This window comes from Clupea harengus, chromosome 5, assembly GCF_900700415.2.
Source record: "Clupea harengus chromosome 5, Ch_v2.0.2, whole genome shotgun sequence".
Classification (NCBI taxonomy): Eukaryota; Metazoa; Chordata; class Actinopteri; order Clupeiformes; family Clupeidae; genus Clupea; species Clupea harengus.
Genome location: NC_045156.1, coordinates 25,259,808 through 25,266,945, shown reverse-complemented (window position 1 = coordinate 25,266,945; position 7,138 = coordinate 25,259,808).

Below are 7,138 nucleotides of genomic sequence, written 5' to 3'. Positions count from 1 at the left end.
TTTTTCAGGGAAGCGTGTAGTAAAATGTCCTGTCAATTTTAGTTTCTCCTCAGTGCTGTGATGAGGTGAAAGGACTGCAGCTGAGGGCAATAAAGACAGGCCTGCTGGAGGTTCTGTGCCACCATGTTCCTAAGCCTCATCACACTGCTAGAATAAGACATAACCAGGGGAATAAGAGGTGTCTGAGCATCATCCTGTTTAATATATATATTCAGATTTGGAATATCCACGAGGGCAGGGGGCATTAATAAGAATGTTCTGGGGGGGGGGGGGGGGGGGGGGGGGCAATCTTTGAAGCAATGTTAGGTATTGTGATTATGTTAATGGTAGTCCTGTTCATTATATTCGGATTCAGAATATTCACGATTTTAGTGGCCTCTTCTATATCCTGAGAGTATGTTCAATTACAAACAAATCCATTGTGCCTTAATAAGACCTTTAAAAGTGTTCTTGGGATGGAAACTCTGTTCATGTAAAAGAGTGTCCCTGCCAGTCTCTTTAAAAAAACTTTTGTGGCCAGACGTTTGGTATTCTTGACACTGTCCAATTCTGTAAAAAAAAAATACCAGCATGTCTAAAGACTCCACTATCTCTTTTTGCAGGTTATGTTTCAATTTAATTTTGGGGTTTAAGGAATTTAAAATCTCTACATACAATTATAATTACAATTATAATTACTATAATGCATCTCTACATACAATCATAATTACAATTATAATTACTACAATGCATTTAATTCATTCAATTCTACTTTTACCTCCTCTGTCTGGGGTCTTTTCGCGTAAATGAGTGCAGATTGTACTTCGGATAGTTGTTGTGGGGGGCTCATGTGTGTGTGTGTGTGTGTGTGTGGGTGGGGGGGGACATGTTCTGGTCTCCATGTATGGCTGCCTGAAAAGCAGAAGCTGTGTGGTTCAGCCTTCCAGTGGAACAAGGGATAAACCTCTCCAGTACTTGGTAATTTGTATTATTATTTTGGGCAATAGCCAGTGTGGTTAAATTGTCCTTGTGTCAGTGTGTTTACAATAGCAGCAACTTCTTGCAAAGTCGTGGTGACACACCTGCACTTCATATCGACAACTCAAAGTGGCGTTAGTGCATCATCAGACATCAGATTTCAATTTTATTCTCAAGTTTCATTCAGTTCTGACTGCTCTTTAGTTTTTATATCTGTAATGTGGTCCATTAATTTGTTACTTTGTTTCTTTAACAGCATATAAATGTCTCTCTGGAATACTTCACTATTTTTATATATATTCATTATTGTAATAAGTATTTAGATTAGATTTAGGTTTTTAGATATCTTCCAATATGTGTTTACACCTCCAAAACTGGAAATAAACTAAAAACCTTCTGTGCGTTGTAAACATGATACATTGTCTGCTGCTTGGAGGATTATTGTAATAACAAATGTATGTCTTTATTGTTATGAGATTTTCATTGTAAGTTTGCATCTGTCTTAAGTGAACTCTGTCTGAACTAATGCCCTTTCTGTGCTGTTTTGACAATGTACCACATCCTCTCTTAACTGAAATGTCAAGCTGATGTTCTGAGAAGTAGCTAACCACTAACTGTCTGCTTCTGTTATGAAAGTGAAATCTTTTGCAGAAAGTTTTTGCAAGCCTGGAGTGTGGACGTGCCTGTGTGCACGCAGGGGTGGGTGATACATATATCAATTTGTAGTTCTGCTTTTGTCAGACTTCTGACTATGTTTTTTGTATGAGCTCTGGGCCAATTATTCACTCTGTCATTCTGTTCTGAATAAATAACACAAAGTCAAGACTCTTTCATCAGATCTTAATTTTTTCATCAGATCATTATTTTTCACTTCACCAATGAAATTATGTATTAATTTCCACCACAATTATCAGATATTGTTTTATTTTCAACAGATGAATGAGAGAATTCTGAGCCATGCAGCTGTACCATCTCCAGAGATTCTGTCCACTAAATGAGAAAATCACGATTTGTAAAGGGCCTTTTAAGAAATGTAGGCCTACATACTCTAAGCATAGCCTAATCATGTTATATTCATTTAAAATACAAGGTATCACCTTTTATTATAATCCATTGCACTTTTTGTCAAATTCATTGATATTCTTGTCACATTTCTTCAGCTGTCTGTTCAGTGTGTATGCTAGAATACTCCAGTGTCTCAGACCAAGCCATAACCTATTCCAGCCAATCAAAATATGACTGTGCTGACACTACGCATGTGTATGTGCTCTGACTGCCATACCAATGAACCTGGCTCTTTGGCGTTGCCATCAGAGTGCAGGTTTGGCACCCTGTAGACCTGCATATAAGTCTGGGTTGGTGACTACTCTCTCCCCTTCGCTACACAACACATTGCTTCAGGAGCACAAGGGAGGGGTGTAATGTGAAATAAATCCACTTCTTCCAGATATCAAGTCTGATGGAGATAATTTCCAAACACTGTTAATGACTTAAGAATATAATAATCAAGTGCCTTGTATTATTAATTACCTTATATGAATCATGTACTTATGTAAGCAGGAACATGGCTTTTTTGTGTTTCTGTGTGCGTGTGTGTAACTAAGATTATTAGGTGCCACTTAGTCTGCATATGTACAAGAGCATGTTTAGACCAGAAGTGATAAGAAGGGACGAACTGTGCTTCTTCCAATCTTGTGCAAAACTTCCATCCTTGCCTCGAGCATCAGAAATCCACCACGTTGTTATCCCTGTTGAACGCTCAACTTCTGTCTATATAAACCTTGTGCGATGTGTTTATCATTGCTTCACTTTCAGCCTTGTGCTGGGAGTGAGCCCGATTGCAATTGTTGTTTGTCTAATAAATATACTTATATGCAGCTCCGGAGTCCTGAGGTAACTAGGGTGAATTTTCACCTATCAAGTCAGAGAGGTATCTTTTTTAGGAACTGGCCACAGGCCTCAAACAGGAATCCTCCAGTTTAGTTGCAGACCACTCAGATGGCTTTTCCACCTGCCTCCTTTGTCTCACAGTGTTCTCTACCCACACCCTTACTGCTTCCCCCCACAGGTGTCCTTTTGTTAAAAAAATATAAACCTAAAAGTAATTTGTATTATTATTTTGGGCAATAGCCAGTGTGTTTAAAATGTCCTTGTGTCAGTGTGTTTACAATAGCAGCAACTTCTTGCAAAGTCACGGTGACACACCTGCACTTCATATCGACAACTCAAAGTGGCGTTAGTGCATCATCAGACATCAGATTTCAATTTTATTCTCAAGTTTCATTCAGTTCTGACGGGTCTTTAGTTTTTATATCTGTCATATGGTCCATTAATTTGTTACTTTCTTTCTTTAACAGCATATAAATGTCTCTCTGGAATACTTCACTATTTTTATATATATTCATTATTGTAATTAGTATTTAGATTAGATTTAGGTTTTTAGATATCTTCCAATATGTGTGAATACTCTGATGTGTTTGCACCTCCAAAACTGGAAATAAACAGAAACCTTCTGTGCGTTGTAAACATGATATATTGTCTGCTGCTTGGAGGATTATTGTAATAACAAATGTATTTCTTTATTGTCATGAGATTTTTATTGTAAATTTGCATCTGTCTTAAGTGAAATCTGTCTGAACTAATGCCCTTTCTGTGCTGTTTTGACAATGTACCACATCCTCTCTTAACTGAAATGTCAAGCTGATATTCTGAGAAGTAGCTAACCACTAACTGTCTGCTTCTGTTATGAACGTGAAATCTTTTGCAGAAAGTTTTTGCAAGCCTAGAGTGTGGACGTGCCTGTGTGCACGCAGGGGTGGGTCATACATATATCAATTTTTAGTTCTGCTTTTGTCAGACCTCTGAATATGTTTTTTGTATGAGCTCTGGGCCAGTTATTCACTCTGTCATTCTGTTCTGAATAAATAACACAAAGTCAAGACTCTTTCATCAGATCTTTATTTTTCACTTCACCAATGAAATTATGTATTAATTTCCACCACAATTATCAGATATTGTTTCATATGCAACTGATGAATGAGATAATTCTGAGCCATGCAGCTGTACCATGTCCAGAGATTCTGTCCACTAAATGAGAAAATCACGATTTGTAAAGGGCCTTTTAAGAAATGTAGGCCTACATACTCTAAGCATAGCCTAATCATGTTATATTCATTTAAAATAAAAGGTATCACCTTTTATTATAATCCATTGCACTTTTTGTCAAATTCATTGAAATTCTTGTCACATTTCTTCAGCTGTCTGTTCAGTGTGAATGCTAGAATACTCCAGTGTCTCAGGCCGCGAGATCTGTCAGCGCGCACTCCTGGGCCCGCCTCCCAGGAGTACTATAATATTATTACGCGCCCTCAGATCTGCCTCAGAAAGAAACTGAGCAAGACAATCAATCCAATGTAACACTGTACACGCCAACTTTGTTATATCTGGTTCCTGCGATATAACAGTATGGGACCCTATACATTCCCGCGTGATAATACAGTGGCAGCCGCGTAGACGTAATGGGGCGATGGCTGCCTCTACGCACTTTGTAAATACCCTCGGCGCTAGCGACAGGCCGAATTGGAGTGCGTTGAATTGGTACGCTATTCCTCCGAACGCAAACCTCAGATATCTCCGATGTCTGTGGTGGATCGGAATGTGGAAATAAGCGTCTTTTAAGTCTATCGTGATAAAGTCAAAGTCAAGTCAAAGTCAAAGTCAAAGTAGCTTTATTGTCAATTACTTTGCATGTTAAGACATACAAAGGAATCGAAAAAACCAATCGTTTGGCCTTATAAACTGCACAAGCCTGCGTGGGGTCAACATTCTGAACCGTAGCGGCATGAGTGCTTTGTTTAACACACGTAGATCTAATATTGGCCGATAATTCCCGTCTCTTTTGGGTACGAGGAAGTAACGGCTGTAGAAGCCTGCATTTTCCTCCTCGGGAGGGACTCTGCTTATTGCCTCCTTTCTGAGCAGGGAGATTATATCTTCCCGTAGGAAGTGAGACTGTTCTCGCTGCACCACAGACTGTATCACTCCGCTGAATGGCGGAGGGGAACGGGCGAATTGCAGCACGTAACCCCTTGTGATCGTCTTTAGCACCCATGGTGACACTGCGCATGCGCGCCAACTCTCCACACAACCAGGGAGGTTGTGCTTTGAGTTGAATTTGTCATGGTCAATGAGTCTAAGCCTAGATCTACACCCACACCGCCTAGGGAGGGAGACGAGATCTGGGGCTGCCCTCTCATGTTTTTGAAAAAAAATGTGGGGGTGCGATTGCACTGTGTGCATCGCGGGGGGAGTTGCACAAGCATGCCTGGGCACTGCGCCATCTGGGACAGGAGTTAGGACATATGATTGTGGTGCTTGTGAAAACCTGCTTACCGTGCTGGACATGATTTCCACATGTGAGCGACCGGCTGATTTCTGTGGAGGCGGTGTGGACTCCACCGCTCCCCCCTGTGTGACGAGTGGCTGACTGTCACGATCAGGAAGCCTGAGGTCTCCCTCTGCCTCGCCCGCGGCGAGCGGAGTGCTGCCGCGGAGCCTGGGCTGCGCTGTAGCTGGTCGCTGTGCTGCAGGCTGCGCTGGAGGGCGGAAGGGGTGTCTCTGCCAGCCTCGCCCGGTGGACACCTTTTTGCTGGAGGCGATGGCAAGCGGAACCCGCTTCTCTTCTGGCCCGGTGCGGGTGTGGTGTGCCCTGAGGAGGACGTCTCACCCGTGCCACTAGAGCGAGGCATCCAAGCCTGGAATACCTCTCTGCTCTTCTGCTGTTCTTCGAACTTGGCAGCCATTGTGACCACTGCCTCCCCGAAGGCGCCCTGGACAGAGACCGGGGCGTCGAGGAGTGGTGCTTTTTATCTGTCTGACAGCTTAGCCAGTGATAGCCACAGAGACCTCTGGGTAGCCACCGTGGCACCCATCACCCTCCCCAGTGCCTGTGACGAGCACCGAGTTAGTCTGAGCGACAGAGTGATCTTCCCCCAGCGACAAGGCAAGCTCAGTCAGGAGCTTTGCCTGGTAGAGCTGTAGCAATGCAGCCGTATTGGTCGTGCAGGCAGCCTGCCCTGCAGCCAAGTAGGACTTCTCTGCCAGCTGAGCCTGGTATCTGCCCACCCGCGTGGGCAGGAGAGGCTTCTGGCTGAGACGCATCGTGGGGGAGGCGGGCGAGAGGTAGCCCGCGACTGCATCTTCCACCTGAGGAATGGAGAGGTAGCCCCTCTCCTTAGCCATGTGGAGCTGCATGTAGGGCGCGAACCGCGGCACCGGGGCTGCAAGGCGACTGCTCACGCTCACCAAGTCCAAGGCTGAAGACGCACTCATTCCTACGGGGGCGTTAGCCCCGGATGGAACCAGTGCAGTCTCCTCTGCGTCCTTGCGCTTCCAGAACGCAAGGCGCCTGGTAGCCTTAGCTAGCGGGAGGCTAGCACAGATGGAACAGACAGGGGCTTTGCCCGAAAGCGCGCCCTCTGCGTGGTCCCTGCCTAGGCAGGTCACGCACCGACGGTGGCGGTCGCCCTTGGGACGGACGTGACTGCAGTCGGGGTAGTGTCTGGCCATCTTTTTTTCAATCTGAAAGTAGAGAAGAATGTTAAAACACAAGCACACTATCTGCAACGAACACGTTGTTAGCAAGCTAGCAGGCTAGTCAGAAACTTAGCCAGCCAGGCAGCCAGGATAGCAGCCACTACTTTCAAAATGAAGTTGAGCCAATGAATTTTGTAGCGCCCTGAGCTAGTGAGGGTTAAGGAACCCAGATAACTCACCAACCCGTAGAGAGCGAAAAGCACACAAAACTCTTTTGACTGTGGTAGAGCGTTTGAGATATGCTCAGAGATGTTCACTCCGTCTTGTGAAGTTTCAAAAGAAGCAGATCTGAGGGCGCGTAATAATATTATAGTACTCCTGGGAGGCGGGCCCAGGAGCGCGCACTGACAGATCTCGCGGCCTTTCAGGCGTGAATAGATAAATGCTTTGATTTGTACACATGACTGACGTCATATACCATACTGTTATATCGCAGTGAACTGCGATAAGGAACCATTTTGCATCACAAAGCTCCTGACCGCACTGCTAGATGCTATTCTCATCCCTTCGTGTATTTCTGTAATAAAATGCGAGGCTCACACTAAGAGCTCTGACGCAGATGCTGCTGCAAAGACAGCCGCTGTGT